Below are 19,371 nucleotides of genomic sequence, written 5' to 3'. Positions count from 1 at the left end.
ATGCATGCACGAAACACAATTTGGATTTACCTCCCTCAACATCAAATTATGCAATACATAAGGAGTTAGATCCCCTTTGTTGATCTAAGATGCGAACTGGTTAGACTTTAGTTAAGGGTTTGGACAAATGCCGAAGTCCTGTTGACCAAAAAGCTTTTGTCATACCTCATGAGTAGTGAGAAAAATGCTTTAACCATCCCTTGTATTGCTTGTATTATGCAATCCTTTAAAGTAGGGAATTTCAACTCCTATTTTCGTAAGACCTCAGCACTGGCAAAAGGGCTGTCAGGTAATGATATTTTTGGACTTTCGTCTAAGACACAATACGGAAAGAGAACGATTAGAACTCACAAAACCCGCCAATAGGGGGTAGATTATTATTTGTGAGGGCCAGTTGCTGGGTTATTCCTCATGTCAACCGTGTCCTTATAACTAGAGCAAGGTTCAACAACATTTGGCTGCGTGGGAGTACGGTGAAATGGGCAGCGAGTACGCCACTTAACCAAAACTCTGGGGTCTGCAAGGCTGGTAAAGATGATGTGTTGCTTCTATTCTTCTTTTGCTCGGTTTACGTAAATCCCTGTCAGCACTTCTTAATCCCACTCCTTAGAAATTTGAATTTTAGACAATGTAAACCTGCCCTCACCGTTCTATTAGAAGCTGAGACACCACTTGCAGATAGGATACTATTGGCATTTCTTAAACCATCGCTGAAAATAGGAGACACTTTGTTGAAAGAAGATTAATATGTGAGGTGTTTTAAGGTTGTATAACAATGTTTGATGCCTGTGTAAATGCTATATTTATTGTAATGCAAGTCTTATTTGCTTATTCAATTAACTTTAGAACGTTTTCGATTATGGAACGCTAAGATCTTAGAAGCTTTGTAATTTTCTTTGGAATGTTAGATGATGCCCATTTTTCAATTCATTGGTAAAATTGTTTCATGTTGTATCATTCTTATCATGGCCCTTTCTGTGTTTTCATTTGCTGTTATGTGACTGCAAGTTTCATAGAACGTTGTTTTCTGAACAAACTTTATACAACAACAAAATGTCAAGAATCCTGGCTGTCTTGACTGTCGGGAGCAGAGAGTCCTGCTCCAGTGTTTCCAGGGGAAGAGGACTCCTTTTCTCAGGCACCCAAACACGGGATGTTGGCACACACCTTCAGGGGTCCTTCAGCATGGTGACGTCCTGGGCAGCGATGTGGTTGGCAGAGATGCAGGTCTTGTTCCAGTAGCAATTCACCCCCAGTGGTCCCTGGCGATGGTTACGGTCATAGTTTGCCTCTGCCCCAGAGCACTTGCATTCACCTCACAACTGGAAGCCTTTAGAAAGAACTCCTTTCCCAACAGGTCCAAACCACATGTTCTTGAAAGTTTGAAGTCCAGAGGATGATTGGCTGGGAGCAATTCATATATTCCTCCCACAGCTGCGGTGTGCTCACAGGGCTGACGCATGTGTGATATCAACAATGCAGTGGTTGTCCTATTTATGAGGCTACCATCTACCATATCATAACTCAGGTATGGCTTATATTTACAAATTATTTTCCCACCAGGACAGTTGACTCATAAATATGGGTTTTGGTACGGAGACTGTTACTGCAGCTGTCAATCAAGAGGGCACCTGTGAGCAGGCGCTGCAGATAAGGGCATAGATTGAGCAGGGCACAGGTGTACACTGTGCTTTTGGCATTGAGCTTATGAAAGGGAGTTGGACTAGCAGATTAATTGATTAATTGAAAGGGAGGGGAACAGGGGAGAACAAAACAGCGATCTTACTAGGCCCAGTGACATTGAGAACGCGCAAGTGCATGGGAGAGTGGGGAGTGGGGGGAGGGGAAAAGTGCATGGAAGGGGGGAGAGGTGGAAAGTGCGAAGCAGAGGAGAAACAGATACATAACAATAAATAAATAATAAAGGCAACAAACAGTGGTAATGCAGCCAACAATTTGCAAGTGCTAGGTTTAAGGCAGCGGACAGGGTAGGTCTGATAGTGCAGGAAGAAAAAGGGGGGGCTGTATGGGTACAGATACAGACCCCAGTGCAAGGGGTGGCCCGGAGGCAGTGCGGGAGGGTGGCAGGATGAGCAGGTACCTGGGCCCAAAAGACAGAGGGTGGCCAGGTGGCACGTGGCCAGGTGCACAGTGCCAAGAGAGAACAGATCAGCAGGGGAGAGTGGGAGCGAAGGCTGAAGAAAAGAGGAAGGTCTTGAGGTGCTTTCGGAACCGGAGATGGCCTCAAGTTTTAGAGTGACAGGGAGGCTGTTCCAGTGGGAGGCCCCAGCCGAAGACAGATCTTAGAAAAACGACTGAGTTGGAGGTAGAGGAGCAAAGAGATTTCCCTTTCAGGGATGGAATTACCCACATCGTTTTATTATCTAATAAAAACCATTTTAAAAAACAGGTTTTCTGCATCCTTGCCAGATGACAATTCCTCAATTGCACATGAAACCACCCCACCAGATTCTCAATTCTCTTGCACAAGCCTTATCGGAGCTGCACTTTTGGAGTCTGCTTTCTAATCCGTTTTTTTTGCACACTGTGCAGGCCTGTATATATGTGGGACAATATGTTCCAAGGTTAAAACTGAGCATGCATCATATATGTGTCTTGCAAAAGGCACAGAGTCGCTGGCACCAGAGGGTGGGAGAGTACAGGGATGGTGCACTCTTCTCTTGAGCCAATGCACCTTCTGCCATGCAGGCTACCTTTGCCCCTTCTTCCTGGGAGCAAGGAGACCATGTGAGCAGGGTGCTGTAGAAAGGCAGGCACTGTTGGTTTCTCCTATTGTTTACATGCAGCTGGGTCATACTGCTGCAACTTTAGCTAATCACCCTTCCCTGAACTTGTTAGGGACTTACACAAGCACAGGAGTGATGCCTCAGATAATTAATTTGCATTCATGCAGAAAGGGAATTAAAATGAATTGTGAAGCTTTACACTCACAGCAAAGTGTCATCACCACCGAAAAGGTTGCCTCATTAATACTGAATTTGGATGCCTCACACCTCCCTTGCCGCTCTTCATGCCGCGTTCCTGCTGATCAGGTTTAATTGACACAATCTGTTCTTCCCTTCACAAAACTAAAAGAAACCAGCTGGGGTCAAGTCCTGGGAATGCATAATATATCAACCTCCAGCTTAGTCCTTTGGTAAAATTAATACAATTACGCATGGACTCTTGAGACTAAATAGGAAACAGACCAATGGTTTAATGACTTCAGCTAGAGTTGGAAGAGCGAGAAAGGACTCAATCTGTAAGAGTCATTCAACCATAAATACATTTAATTTCCAGAGGTTATGACTTGGATCCTTGTGTTTTTATACAATTCAAGGAACTTCCATATGATGGCATATTTAGTTTGTGCAGATAATCCAAATAGTTGATGGGTGGAAGGTTTTGAATTAATCAAAACCACTGGCACTAGTCTGGTCAACCTTCCACTCCATCACCTCTTTTCTTTTGCTGTAGTTTGTGCGCATGACAGTCTCAGTTGGGTCTTACTGAAGCGCACATGGGCAAGTCTGGGCCACCTATCATGAACACCCGTTATTGGTTAGTTATTCTGACTTTTGAGCGTCACTAATACATATTGGAGTTTCTGGATTCCTTATCTATACTAGAGTAAGAGTTATGTTAAGGAAAGCATCAGAAGCTTTTGGAAGGGCCCAATTTGAACTGACATCTTGTCTCAAAATGCACTTTACAGGAGGTTGCTAGGGGGTTACGCTAATCCTAATAAATTGGGTGATTGCGCCAGTTGGTTGTTAAAATAAACAGGTGAGCTGGGGTGTTGGTTGCTAGGTCCAGAAAAGTTCCAGGGCTACACTAATGTCAGGACTTTCAGGGCTAGCTAGCCCTTAGGTTGTAGCCCCTTAGCTTCTATCCATGGCTACAACCAAAAGACCTGGGGCTATAGCCTCCTCACACCCCCCCCCGCACCCTCAGTTAGGCCTCTGCAGGCACGTATTGGCTGCTCACAATGACACATATATCCATGCAGCAGCCACGCTGACCGCGTCAATCAATGGTTCTCGGAAACAAAATGGTTGACTATCCTGTGTCGACCCATAGGAACTGTAACATTTGAAATGTTTTTTGGAAAGTACCTCCAGCAGAAGTGATGGAGCCCTTGTGTAATTGTGGACCTGTAATTCTCCATAGTATTCCACAAGGTGGATCTCCCGGATATTAAAGAGGCCGCAGGCATTCTTCGAACACTGGAGCAAATAGGTCAGCAATCTGAGAAGTAGGAGCCATGAATTGGTTTGTGGGGAGAGGAGAGTCCTAAGAGACCTTGGGAACATAATCTTTCAGACAACAAACTTTACCATTTGAAGGCAGTGCAGGAAGTTGTTAACCACTTTTCTGCCCTTTCAGAGAAGTTTCACAAAAAGTATTCCTTAAAATGTGTGCCATTACCAAATATTGCCCAAAACAAATATTTTTTTACATCGAACTGTAAGGTTTTTGAACAAGATCATTGACTCTCCTTGCCTGCGTTGATCAATCAAATTGGAGGTCTTAACCCCCTGCCTCATCTGGAGAATTGCAGTTCAAGCCAGCGGAGTGCTCCACAGACCTACTCCTAGAGCTATGGAATCCCCTTCCAAGCTCAACGCTTCACTAGAATGTGAAGGGAGCCAACTTCTTGACCTTATGAGTATCCTGGGCTACTCAATGCTAATCCTTTAGAGTTTCATCAACTGTATGCATTTGCCGATTGGGAACCAGCTGTCCTGAGATTAGCCTGCTATCTACACCACTGTTACAACCTGCGACACTAGATTTTCATACATACATATAATGCGTTTTCTTTTAATAAAGGGGAGCATTGTCATTTTATCAGCCTCTAAAAAACTTTAAAATGAAGTCTATCAAAATTCAAAGAAATGACTTTCTTTGCGCTGTCCTCCATTTTTCACATTCAATAGTCATCAAAAGAAAATTGGACAGGGGTTGCACGCATCACAATTCTCGTTGAGTAGACTGGTCAGTCGACTTCAAAGGCTAGAGCAATCAGATGGACACGTGATCCGCGCGAGAGGGGATGTGGGGGATCTGGTCTTGCGAAGCTGCCCGTTCTGAACTCTCTGTGATCTGAATCCACTTGTCAAGAGCATGGCCATCCTGTGAGAAAGGGGGCAGTAGATGCCTTTCATTGTCTTAAAAACCCTTTGTCTCAGCTTTCTGGGCACCATTTTTAAAATGTGTCCCTGTCTTTGTAGATAAAAACCCCTTCTTCTGCAGCCTACATCATGTGATTTTTAAGGCATTTTTACATATGAACAGGACAGTGAGTTAGTGTTATCTGTCTATTGTGTACACACTAAACACATAATATAATACCTGTATTTATTGAACATTGGTGTGGTCCGGCTCAAGCATTAAATGTAGGGACTCAATACACAACTTGATGACAACATAGACACAGCAGAGTGAAGGTTCTTTTATTACACTGGTGGGTACTCAAGGTGCAATGTGGTTCTGCCATGCATACTGGTGCTTGAATGCATGCTTCTGTGTGCATAGTGGGAACCAGTTTGTGATTATTTTTGTCAGGGCTGACCTCGGATCTCTGCATTGTAAAATAGCCCACCTCTCAAGAAGGGAATGCATGTTGTCTTTAATGCAAGTTTATTTCACAACAGCCGTTGGAGAGAGACTAGACAACTCCTTGGTGAATGAACTAACCTGAGTCTCCCAGAAACACAGAACAGATACAGTATATATACATTTCCAGAACAGTTAACACACTATCACATTTCCACCCTGTTCCCTTACAAAGTCATCACCCAAAATACAAATGGTTTAGCCCTATGCAATGCAATCTAGTCCCCACAATCTCATTGGCTACCTTCACTGCGGTACCATACCCTTCTGCATACAACTTCATGGCATTGCAATTACAAGCACAACCATCTTCTTGGCTTCCTTCCTGCAGGACACAGAACCCGAACATGGGCATACAATACGGCTTTAGTACAATTTCACTTGGTCACCTAAACACATGCTTTATGTATGTACAGTACACTTTGAGTTTACAAAGATATAACAAAAGGCTCCTTTGATCGGGCACTAATTCTTCATTTCTGCAATTACTCTTACACCCTGGCTACTTATTATTGGCGTCCTCTCGTGCCTTTTCATTATGTGAACACCATTTCAATCCATTTTGCCTCCGGTCCCATTACACTCTTTTTTTTTCTTACTAATCCATTTGACCTTCTCATAGGCCTATAGTCATCTTCGCTTCCAGTCACCCTTCTACAGTTTTAGCCACTAACCTCATTCCCTCATTGGACCTGCAGGCAAGTGTATCGCTGGAAGACAGACGTCACCACTGCAGGATCCATTTCTTTCTTTCCATACCTGGATCTTCCATCATAGCCGCTGAGGCTGCTGCGTGTAGCTGAGTCCTCAACCTGCCTCCATCTAGCTGCAGGATTGGTGGCGGGTTCATCAAAAGCCCAATTGGTTGGGAGCCAGCAGGTGATTGTCGGCTCCCACCAAAGGGCAACATCTAAGGGCAGATTCACGCCCTGTTTTTCCCCTGTCCGGGCCCCGGAGGACAATTAACCTTATCCCGTTCTGCCGCACACCATCGTGTACACCAGGGGTAAGCATCACACCCCACAACAGTATCCTTCCTTTGATGCTCTGCCTACCTGCTTTCATCACCACCCCTAAGCGGCTACCAGGCCTGCTCTCATGTTCCTTGCCCACACCCCTGACTTTACTGGTGTATTGCCTCACCTCCGTGCTACATGCCCTTAGCAGAACTACATCTCGTGCCACTCACCTTGGGGCCCAATTGACTTCCTTTGCTCTGCTTTAGTGACTGCTTGGGCCACGCTAACTCCCACTGGATCACACAGCCGTGTCCACTTTTATCCGTTCCTGCATTCATTTGCCATTTCCGAAAAGCTGCCTCTGAAATGCGTTGCTCTTCTATCTTAATGCTCCTAGCCTTGCATTGCCTTGATTACCTGGTGTATGCTCTGCCTTGAAATCAATCAATTTTTCAGTGCCTGCTTGTTTTTTTTTTTTCTTCCGAATTTGGGTGCGTTTTACATCTTCGCATCTGTTGCATTTCAGTGCCTGCTTGATTTTCAAATGTGGGTGTGTTTTGCATCTTTGAGTAACTTGCATAAGAGTAGCACCTAGCTGTGTCCTGTGGGACAGCCTACCAACGGCCTAACACCTTTCTGTACCTGTCTCTCTCGGCTGCTAGGCTGCCGGGTGACTTTGTGCACTATGTTGCCTCTCCATCTGTCTCTCTCTCTTCCACCTCCATGGTGCTCTCCATTTCACACATCCACTCTGTTATTCTATCATCTTTCCTTCCTCAAGAATTCTGGAAGAAAGAAGTTTAAAAAGATTTATTGGCATCTAATCCTGGCTTACCTATTGCTGACGCCTACGTCTGTAGTACTTCCAGATAGACTATCACTGATATCCTCTTCTCTGTCCCCTCTACGGATCTATGGACCTCCCATCTAATCTCTCCCCTCCCCCTTTTTCCTCTTCACCCATTAATGGTGGCACTAGATGGGAAGTACTCTTGGCACACTTCTCATCCTGTAGGTGCATCATTAATGTCTATCACAATTGCAATGGCATGGCCCAGGATCCCCACCCCAATCTGTTTCTTTTTGACCAGCGCCTGCTGGACCTCATCAACTTCCTACCCTCTTCTGCTACTCCTTCCTCCTCTCTCTCTGCACCTTCATGACCACCTTCGACAGGTGTACTACCTCTCTGTACCCCTTTGCGGAAAACATTCGACCTTCAACACTTGACCAGCCATACTGTGCCACTCTGAACACTAGCTCTGCTGTCGAGCATTCTTCAGACATCAGCCTCTTTCTCAAAGACTTGCACCTCGACTTCCTCGCTCTTACTGAGACGTGGTTCAATGCCAGCTCAGTCACTGCTTGTGACTCCCTTCTCCCTGACGACTACAAGATCCTCTCCAAGCCCCGGCCCATCCAACCTGGGGGTGGAGTAGCCCTGATCTTCCTTGAGTGGGTTCCTACCTCTCTCATACCCACACAACCCAACTCCTCCTTTGAAAGCCTGGTCTGCAAGCTTGGCTTCTCTCTGACTCTCTCTCTCACCCTTGCCACTATCTACAAGCACACTGTCCCTGTGTCTGTCTTCCTCTTGGAATGGCTAGACTTCGCCTACTCTCTTCTGACCTCTACCTCTAAACTCCTCCTCCTTGGAGACTTCAACATCCACCTTGACTCCACTGTTCTTGACTCTTCACTCGTCCATAATCTCTGCTTCTCTCTCTCTCTCCCCCTTCACTATTCTCCCCTCTGGCCCGACCCACTCTGCCGAACACACTGATGATGCCTTCATCCCTGCTGATCTCCTACTCTCCAACCCTCTCACTACCCCCCTCTCCTGATCCAGCCACTCTCTCCTCTCTTCCCATCTGGGACCTCTTGCCCCTGTGACTGAGCCTCTGCCACCACTGCCAACTTCCTTCGTGGTCACCTGACGGATGAAACGAGTGTCCACTGCTGTGTTTGCTTCCACCTTTAACCCTCCTGCCTCCTCTCCTCTTGACTCTCCCACTGATTCTGTCCTTGAAAACCTTCATCATGCTATCACTAATACTCTTGAAATTGTTGCCCGTGTCATTAGGATCTGCCTGAAACCTGCCTCCAAGCGTAACAGTTGGTACTATTCTGACCACGATGCTCTAAAACGCAAGTGCAGAGCTGCTGAACAGAGTGGCAGACCTCAGTCTCCTCCTCTGACAAACGGGCCTGTCGTCTACTCCAAAGGCAATACTGTCTCTCTATCCACTCCAAGAAGGGGGCCAACTTCCAGGCCTGTGACTCTAACAACACATCTGAAGTCTTCAAAATCTACAAGGGACTAGCCAATCCATATGCATTCTCCACCCCACCTCTTCCTTCGCAGGCCCTCTGTACTGCACTGACCACCCATTTCACCTCTAAAACTCAGGTCATTCTGACCTCTCGCTCTTCTTCCCCTTCCTCTAATCCCACCACCCTGGCCTCTACCCCACCCCTCCTCCTTTTCACCTATCACAACGGATGAGATCACTAGAGTAATCAGCTCTATCAAGGTCTCAAAGGTGTCTCCTTGTTCTTCCAAAACAATTAAAGACACCATTTCCTCCCTTGCTACCATTCTTGCTGACCTCTGGAACCACTCCTTAGTATCTGGCTCTTTCCCTTCCTCTCTCAAACACTCCCTTATGTACCTCTTCCTTAAAAAGCCTTCTGCCAACCCCTCGTGTCTGGCCAACTACTGCCCTATCTCTACTACACCCGTCCTTCGGAAACTCCTGTAGAATTTGCACTTCCTCCAATTGACCCAACACACTGAGCTTGTCGGTTGTATTCATGACCATCAATCTGGGGTCTGAGCATCTAGAGGCTCGGAAACTGCTCTCCTGAACACACGTGAAGAACTGCTGGCACCTCTAGACTCTAACTCTCCTGCTGTTCTCATCCTCATTGACCTCTCTTTGGATTTCTATACGGTCAACCATTCTATCCTCATAAAGTGGCTCCAAGATAGTATTGGTATCTCAGACCGGGCACTGGACTTGTTGACCTCTTTTCTCATGGACCACCCGTCCCAAGTGCTCCTGGGCTCCTTCTCCTCATCCAGCACTCTCTCTACATGTGGTGTTCCCCAGGGCTCCATCCTCCTGCCTTGGCTGCACCTCTTACTCACCTGATATCTGCCTTCTCTCCTTATTTCCAGTGTTACGCAGATGACACAAACCACTTTTTAAAGCTCCCCTCTTCCTCCTCTATCATACTTGGCTGGGTCACTACCTGCCTGCTATTTTGTCTTGGTGTGCCTCCAATGATCTCTGTCTTAATGCCAGTAAGACCGAGATCCTTCATATCGGGACACTTGTTCCCTGTTTCCCTCATGGACTCTGGCCATTCTTTATGGTCTCACCTCCCTCTCCTTCCACTGAAGCCAGAAACCTTGGGGTCATCTTCGACTACTCTCTCTCCTTTACTCCTCACATCCTGGACCTTGCCAAGAAGTCCCACTTTCAACTTCACTTCCTTGGAGGCATTCTCCCTTTCCTCACCTTCCCCCAGAAGCTCAATGTCGTTGGAGCTCTGGTCCTATCCTGGCTAGATTACTGCAACAGCCTCTTCATCAACCTGTCCCTTTCTTCACCCCGCCCTCTTCAACTAATCCAGAATAGGGCTGCAAGACTTATCCTTGACCTCAAGCCCTGGGACTGTATCTCTTCACCTCTAGAATCTCTCCACTGGCTCCCCGTGGCTGAAAGGATCACATTTTAGACCATTTGCATTATCACAAAGCTGCCTGGGACCACGCTACCTGCAACTCTTTCCTACTAAATACTCTCCTTCCAGATCTCTTCGATCTTCTTCCTCCAACTCTCTGCTGATCAAATGTGTTTGCAAGCAGAGAGCTGCTGGCAGATCTCTCTCCTCAGCTGGCTCCCTCTTCTCGAACTGCCTCCCTCTTTCTCTCTGACTTGAACAGACCACCTCAAGTTCTGAAAAACGTAAGACCTTTCTCTTCTCCTCCTCCTTCCTTTTCCCCCTCCCGTGCTAGACATCCGCTCAGTCACTGAGATTGGCAGCCTGATCCCTCAAGAGTCCAATAGGGGTCTGCCTTCTGCCTAATCCCCACCAACATCCGCCCTACACTGCCCACTCAGGGCCAATACCTGCCTGCTGTGAGGTTGCCTCCACCTTGCACTTACCTGTTTGGCGGTAGACCTCCCTCTTCGCCTAGAACGTCTCTGCCATTGCACTTACCTGCTGCCTCCGCAACAGGTACCTTTGGCATTTCCCTAGTAGCACTTACCTGCACCCCACCCCCAGATTTTCTTTTCACTGCACTTGCACCCTATGAATGTCACAAAGCCTCGTAGGACTGCCGATCTTCTATTTATTCACTGTCATTTTTCATTGCTTATTGCTCCCATGTTCCCTTCCCTTGTGGCGCTTTGAAACACGGCATTGCTGTATACGCGCCTTATAAATATTCAATAAATTAAAAAAATAAACCCCAGATTGACCCTGCCAGGTGGCAGATGCTTCTTTGGCCACTCGAAAAACAATGTCCAATCTCAAACCCTGGGCCCATCGCTCTTCATTCTGTTTCAGATCCAGATAGCAGGCCCCATGTTGTAGCAGCTGTCCCTCTGCCAATAGATACTTTCCCCCTTGGACAGTCAGTCTTCCGAACAAGCTAGGAATCTATTTCTCAAACCCAGGACTACACAGCTGAAATCTGTGGCCTCCAATCTCCCCATATATGTCCCATGTGTGCCTGTTCATATTTATGTGTGTGTTCAATACTACTGCATGCCCTCATAATGGGTTTCCCATTCAAGAGCCTTTTCCCACTTTGTATGAAGCTCTGCTTTAATTCTCATTGCGCTAAATTGTACAATGTGATCCCATAGAATGTTGCTATGTGCATCTAAATATATCATACTATACACAAAGTAACACTAAAAGTAACCCTTAACAAACCTCAATTAACTATTCTAGATACATGCAAAATGGCAAGGGTGTAACAATATTACATCCGCTTGTGTGCCATTGTAACATTGATTTGGTGAACGCAAAGTGAACCTCTCCTTCCCATTGAGAGAAAATTCATCTACCCCAGCATTTTGCATCAGTAGACGATGAACATTCTACTGTCATGATGTGGTGTGGTCGGCCAGAGCCTCTGTATTTCGTCACAGTGTTGATGCATGAGAGTTGCGGAGTGTGTGGCGGAGGGAAGCTACTGGCGCAATGGGACTCTCGCTGATGACATCTTTTGTGTACGTCCAGGACATATTCATTGTTTGCCTTTATTTAAAGTCAGCGTTTGCAAGTCTTGTTTGTGGTGTTCTGTAATGGTGCGGCCATGATTGAATGAGATGTGGAGTGGGGTGTGCATGGGGTGGGGTGGCTGAAATGTAGGATTGTAACTGAAGTTTTATTGAACTGCAGTACAAAGGTTACAATGAGCTCTTTCTCAGCAGAAAAAAAACAATACAGGCGATTGTTTAAAAATGTTTACTATTAGTGATCTTTGACCTCTGCAGTCTTATCAAATTAAATCGATTACACGTGTATTACCTTTATTGAAGACGATCTCGGGGACCGGATCACAGACCATCTCCTAAGGGCTAGAAAAGCAAAATAACACTGCATCTTTTGATAAGCTGCAGTCAAATTGTGCATTTTTAATCTTGTGATTTTTTGTGCATGGCATTTCTTCTTAACATTCCTAACAGAACGCTTTGCAAATGTTATGTTATGTTAACGGTACTTATATAGCGCACTGTCACCAACGGAATTGGTCCCCAGGCGCTCTGGAGGATCTGCAAATGAGAAGGTGGGATGGGTTACTAAGGTGAAGAGGGTGTAGGATAGCGAGAGGAGTGGTGTACTGTTGGCAGCTTCAACTCGGTAGACAAAGGGTGCTGAGCTTTGGTGCAAGTATTGGATCGGTGTCAGTCCGCGTGTGCTGTTGGTGCGGCTTATGTGTTGTTGCAGTGTGGTGAAGTGCGTGCAGCTCGTTGTGCGAGAGATGGTTGTGTGAATTCTTTAGGTATGCAGAGAGTTAGAGTTTATATTGGTTATTAGTTAAGTGTAGTGCTTGCCAATCTTCATAATTCCATCTAGGTGTGGCACTCGCTAACATTCACAGTCCTGTCTAGATACGGCGCAGGCTAGTGTTCTCAGCTCTAAGTGTGGGATATGCTAACATTCACAAATATCTTGGGATTAAGGGCCCCTGCCCCAACGTAGGTTTGGGGGTGGGGGTCTACTTTTCTCTACATGTAGGGCAGCATGGAGATGATTTCTTCTGGTCGGTGTGATGGCTTGCACCCCTTCTTCCATGTTAGTATCAGAATGCAGCAGTGTGCTATAGGCCTAGTCATGAGGAATTTTGCAAAGTGGGCCTGGTACAGAATTATTCACATAACCAGGTGATTATCATAAGTTGTGGATGCATAGAGGGTTGTGTGCCCTGAGTGACTGTGTCGTCTGATCATTCCACGTGTAAGGTGTTACATTCGGAGTGACACAAATATCCTAGATAACAGTGAATTCTCATTCGCTTTCTCCCCCTGTCCCACTTCAAACACAGACTGCATATAGATATGCAGAACTAGGACAGACTGAATCCCAGCTCAGAAATTCACTCTTCGAGCATCCTAAAAGCGAAATCTTTAATCAGAGAAATTAGCAGTCACCCTATTGGAACCAAGCTCGCAAATTATTTGTGCTGCATCAGAGTTTCCAAAAATTCTCTTATTCATTTACAAAATGTGACAACAGGGGACTGGTAATGGCTTCGTCCAAAATCCTTGAGGTGAAGTGCTGTCCCCAAATCTGTAAACGGCAGTAGCTCTGCAAAGGATGTGTGTGCCCTGATCAGAATAAAGATGAGGACAATGCTTCCCTCTGTGGCGGAGCCACCGATGGAGCCCTAATCTGGATGGGTCTTGGATAAGGGTCGCCACTGATCCATACAATGATTTTAGATTGAGCCCCGTATATAGACACCGCGGCTTCGCCTGCATTCGTCTCACTTGCAACTGACTACCTTGCTCTGACAGTCCTCTTTCATTTTATTCTTAAATCCTGGTTTCCTTAACATGTTGTCCTTTGAATTCAAACGTGATTTCATGGTTGCCTAAAAGGTGTAAATTGACTGCTGAGATCCATGTGTTGTGGTTAAACGCAGGTACCTTTGTCTTTCAGGGTGCAGTCCGTCGGGGTCATTCCAGGGATTCATTTTTGGTCGGTGCTCTTGGGGGTTGGGGGCTTTATGGAAGCATTGGCTTTTGCCCCAAGGTGGCATATCAATACACCCTTGTCAGGTGGCATAGTTCTGGCATCTAGGAGAGCTGTGTGCAGCAAACATGCAAGCCCAGGATATGGCCACGTATAAAGGATGTGACATGCAAGATAGAGTGCAGCCAGGGAAGCAGCACACGTGTGGGATAAGGTGGGGAGTGGGAGCGGGTGGGAGTCTGGAGTGATGGTCCTGTGGCTGGGCTCACACAGTCACCTTGACCACCTTCTGAGTCTTTCTACCAGGGACCTCCCGGGAGGGGGGCTGCAACCAGATACTACTGATAAAGCCACAACTCTTGACTATACCAATTCTTATTATACACATAGTAAGGCCCGAAGAAATGGTCAATTAACCTCAAAATAATTTAAAAATATCTATCTCTTTTCCCGCCATTTGTGTAGCCGCATTATTCCTTACAGTTGACACTTTCCGTAGCCCTTCTTTTGCCCAGTTTGGGTTCTACAGTAGCTCACTTTAACATACTGGAGGCCATTTCTGAACAATACTCTTTGCAAAGAGGGGGGCCCCAAAGTGTGCACTTACATGCACTGTTGCCCTGTCCCCCTGTAAAATTGTTGTTGTTTGCCCTCCAGAGTACCAAAAATGCAGGTGGATCCCATTAGTCCCAGACTTGCCTCCATGGCAGGCTTAGTTGACGGTAGATGCCTATGGAATCCTCATCTGCCTGGTGGATTCCATAGGAATCCAATACACTCTTCTCCCCGCCTCTCCAGCCCCTCAAGCAGGAAAAGTGCATGCTGCCATTTATCCATTTGCTTCTGAACCACTGTGTGGATAGGAGCTGCAGGCACCTAAGGTTTGATCCCTCAAAACGATCTGCCTATCAGAAAACTTGAGCATTCCCGAGTTGATAAAAGAGGTTAAAACCATCCTTTTTTAGTAAGCCCTCCAGGATTGGAAAATTGCCCTCAGCTTATTTGCATTATAGTTGCAAGTGTTTCTTCCAGATTTCTGCCACGTTAATAGTGAACACATTTCATGGAACACTTCTATTTCTATCTGTAAAATGAATTGCCCAGCGAAAGCCTCATTTTGTTGCTAGCAATGTTCCATTCTATTGTATTCTACAATTCTTTTCTGTATTACATGTCACATTTTCCCCCAAGATGAAGTCTTTCCAAATATGTTTGCCGTTGCTTTATTGCATCTGAATAGTATTTTCACAATGTAGCTTATGACAGGGCTGTCTATATTTCTGCTGGTTTTCCTGAGTGACATTTAATCTTTTATTGTAAATGTTTGACGTTGCTCTTTAAATGTGTGTTACATAAGTCACAGGAGCCCATTTTCCTCTAAAATATCGTGTTACTCCTATCGCAGTTGTAGGCTTGTGCAAAAGGTTAAAGGAAACACTCTTTGCCAAAGTTCAGATATATTTGAAACTGGTATTTTTTTTAAATAAAATGTGAAGTGTAGTTAAACAGAAATGGTTAACTGGTGCAGAATTTCCATATTGCTTCAAAACCTAGTTTTTAATTATGATTCAGTCGAAAAGTAAGCTCGGGCAAATTGTTTGATAACTAGGGGGTAAATGGCAATTGTCTGTTGGACCTTTCCATCACTCAAATGCAATTGAAGACAGAGTGGACAACCTGGATGTGGTTCCATTCTCGAAACATTGTAATAACACGTCTCATCACAAGAATTTAATTGAGAACCCTATAGCAAAATCTGTAAAACGTTGCCAATTTGCGTATTGATATACTGTACTATAGTGAACGTATAGGGGACGACTTGTGGATACGTTATCGAAAGTCAGACTGATTTTCTCCTGGTAGGAGAAGATTAGGTCTGGAGTATGTTAGAGTTACTACTACCAACTTCTTAGTGGATCAAGTACTCTTTCTCCACGAGTACCCTAGAGGTACTTCTCCTGGCAACGTCTTTGTGCAATAACCCTTTTAACATTGAACGGAAAATGTATTCAAGTCCCTGTCTGCTGAATATTGGACACCGGTTAGGCAGCATTAGACAGATTCTGATATCACATTACCATAGAATGAGGAAGCTGGCCATCATGGATGCACATGAACTGTGGTAAATGCTGGGAAATGGCTCAGAGAGATTTAATTTGCCAAGTTATCAATTAAGAATAATTTCTCCTGGGGCCAGGAGTAAATGGATGTTCCTTGTCTCATATGTCCCAGTCCTAATGGAAGCCAACAGACACCTATATACATGGGGGTGGTCTATATGTCATTGTGTGCCTTGAGCTTCTATACACATTCTTTTTTTTATTATTCTCTTGGTTTTTACCTGTGAAGTGTCGGATGCTTACCTTCCTTGGCCTCTGGGGCAATGTTGGCTCTGCCCAGACATAGAAGCCCCTTTCCAATATAAAATATAGTTTATCTTGTTGTGATTCCTTATGGCACGTACACCTTTTAGTCTCTTCGGTAGTGCCACACCTCATATGCAGTATTCATACCCGGACCATGACGTGTACCTCTGGGGCAATTGAATGCTTAACTGATCAAAATCAGTGTTTTCTGCTACTACAGGGTTTCGGGAGAGAGGTATGAACCCAGAAAGTACCAATCGCAAAGGAGAACGAGTGGTTCTATGTGGCACCGTAGGTTCCCATAGACGGAAAAAGTAGTCGGCAGGATACCCTGTGCTCTAATGAGAGAGCCTGCTTCTCTAAGAAACTTGGGGTGACTGACACACTTTACTTTCATGATGTTTTAGTCTTCAGCCCCCTTCTCCTCATCCACACCCTTTTGCGCTATAAACCTTTAGGGTTTGCCATCCCCTTCCTCTCACAGCCTGCATCAGACCATGATCTGCTTGCCTCGTGTCACACCGTCTCTCTTCTCCCAGCCCTTAATTGTGAGAGAACTGCTCTGAAACCAAGTCACTGTTACGGTTCTTCTAAAATCCTCTGACACTGCCTACATGCCCGCTTTTGGTCCATTCAATCCAACCGAATCACTCTTGCACATCACTTCTTACTCCCCAGGGCATACCATTATCTTTTTTTGTCCATGCTCTCTTTGCTGGTTTTGACACAGTTGATCATAAAATATAATGATCAACTCTATATCCTCAGGCCCTCAGCACTTATCTGATTCACCTCATAACTGGCTGATTGTACTCAGCGAGAATGAGAAATGAAGACGGTGCGGGCTGATGAGTAAACGACTCGTCATACTCCTTGATTACTTCTCAGCATGTGATGGACCAATATAAGTTAGTTCAAGCAATATTAAATTTCAGATAAAAGTCAGAACCCGTGACCCTGGCATCGCATAATTACACAAGAAGTCAGATTCCTAATAGCATAGGGCTAAAATAATTCATGAACCCACAAAATGCGTTTTGTCCAATGGGAATTTGTTAGGACAGCACATTTATGAAAATGATTGAAGATCTGTACCAATATTAAAATTTGACCAAGTGATCAGAAAAGTATGTTTGATATTGAAATCAGGGAGTGAAAACTGGAAATCGCTCCGTGGCTGTCACCTATGTTTCTCCCTAAGGTCGCCATCTGATGTTAGAGGGCCACATGTTGCAATACGCAAAGGCTGAGGGGCCTGAAATTAAGTCTTGCTAGAAAGACATTGGAATTTGTTATCGCGAGAAAGCCGCAGACTAACACCTACAGTGAGGTGAGGCCGGAGAAGGTCAATTGTTCAATTATGGTCAAATTAATCTAGGGGGCGGACCAAAGTGTACACAAAAGTTGGGTGGATATGAAGGGTGGAAGTGTGATGGGTGATCCCTCTCATTTTGGATCCATCTAAATACTAAGCTTGTATCCGTCCACATTGGCATATTACCAGTATTTTATTACTGAATAGCATGGGGCATCATAACGAAAATCAAATGTTTGTATGTGTTCACCTTTATTGAAACCATCCTGATACTCGTATACCAGGCAGAGAGCACAGTAAAAGGACTATGGGAGACTTTCCCCTCCAAACAGAAGAAGAGCTGACCACAAAACACGCAGACCTCCAATGACAACACACATGGGGTGTGTTCTCATATCAAAACAATGCTGTTCCACATGAGACCTGTTCTAATGCAATGACTTAGTAAGCTCCTGCATTTCATTTGGTTTGTAAAAATGTATTATTGCATTAATTGCTAACTCGATGGTGGCGATATTTATGCCTTTCCGTTGTGCTTAAGGCTTGCATGGGCGAGCGATACGTTTGTAGTATAGAGTGCAAAAGGGGGCTGAGAAAAAACGATTAATACTGTAAGCTCGAAACATAAACCATCCATCCATCCATGCAAGCATATAAGTACAGTCCCGTTTTATTAAAACCCTTTAAATAAAAATACACTGCATCCAAATGTCAAGTTTATTGTTATTATTAGCAAAGGCATATTTGAATATTTGAGTCTGTCAGTTCCTATTGGCTGCCATTTCTGACACTCTTATATCATGGCCTCTCCGGGTAATTGTTTATTTTTGTACAACTTTAATGGCTCTGCTGATGTTATTGGTAGATGAAAAGGTAATGGTATTTCTTGCCTTTACAATTTCTTTCTTTGAACCTCTTGAGACATGTTTGAACAAGCTAAGTTTGGCTACTTAGTAGCAAAAATATGTTTTGAGTTAATTGCCTTAAGTGAGTTTGAAAAACATACCTCAGATGATCCATGGGGAAGAACGCTGGGAAACTTCCTTTTGTAGGGAATCTCTTATAAATATCCTACACCTTGGCCTTCTGTTTGTGGCGCTGCGTTTATTGAAAGAACATAGCATACCGAGATGAATTTTTTGAGAATTAAGAGAAATAATGTGTTTTGGCTAGAATACATTGCTCCCGTGTATCTTAGGTTTAGCAAACAACGATTTTTGTCGATTTCATGGCAGTTTCCCTTTGTGAATCGTCTTAAAGAATTAACTTGGACAAGTTAACAGTTGTCGTTATACGTTTCGGTTTATTAGCCAAGCTTACCTGGGATGAACAAATAAACACTCATTCAGGGTGTGCTGCGGTGGTGCTGAACTGGGTGGCAACAGCCCGGTCGGTGGCCAAGTTATAACGCCAAGCAGCTGCGCCGTCAATACCAGATTAGGGTATTGCTATTAGCACAATATGAGCAACACACAGGGGTGTAAAGAGCCATGTATTTATTAGGAACAAGGGATGGTGGAGAGTATGCAACCAAGGGTTTCTAACAATTGAATCCTCACCTAAAATGGCCGTAAATTGAAGCCGAGGCTCTGTGCAGAGTCCCTCTTTTATTTCAATGGCAATCCTGGGCAGGCGGCGAGGTGAGGAATGGTTCCGCAAACAAGAGAGCTTTAGCTAAGTGTGGGGCTGGTGGGGTTAGAGATGGGGAGACTAAGGAAGCAGCTGGGTGCGGGAGGTAAGTTAGCTCTGGGTGCGACAGAATCAAGGTTGTTCCAAAACTAGGCTTGGCTTGTGTGATTCAACCCTGGTTCGGCGCGACCTGATTGGCTGATTGGCTGACGCACCCGCCAAGGGTGCTACTATGAGGCCTTACCTGACCCAAGAGGTCTTT

The 19,371-nt window shown here is 45.0% G+C and overlaps 1 protein-coding gene across 7 annotated transcripts in view; it reads left to right on the top strand.

Annotated features, from left to right (window-relative positions):
- PCLO (piccolo presynaptic cytomatrix protein) overlaps positions 1-19,371 on the top strand; it is an 854,190-nt gene that overhangs the window by 223,930 nt on the left and 610,889 nt on the right. The window lies entirely within an intron of this gene.

The sequence above is a fragment of the Ambystoma mexicanum genome, chromosome 12, assembly GCF_040938575.1.
Source record: "Ambystoma mexicanum isolate Mex_15411 chromosome 12, UKY_AmexF1_1, whole genome shotgun sequence".
NCBI lineage: Eukaryota > Metazoa > Chordata > Amphibia > Caudata > Ambystomatidae > Ambystoma > Ambystoma mexicanum.
The sequence above is the reverse complement of the archived record's forward strand: the minus strand, read 5'-3'. Positions and strand labels throughout refer to the sequence as shown.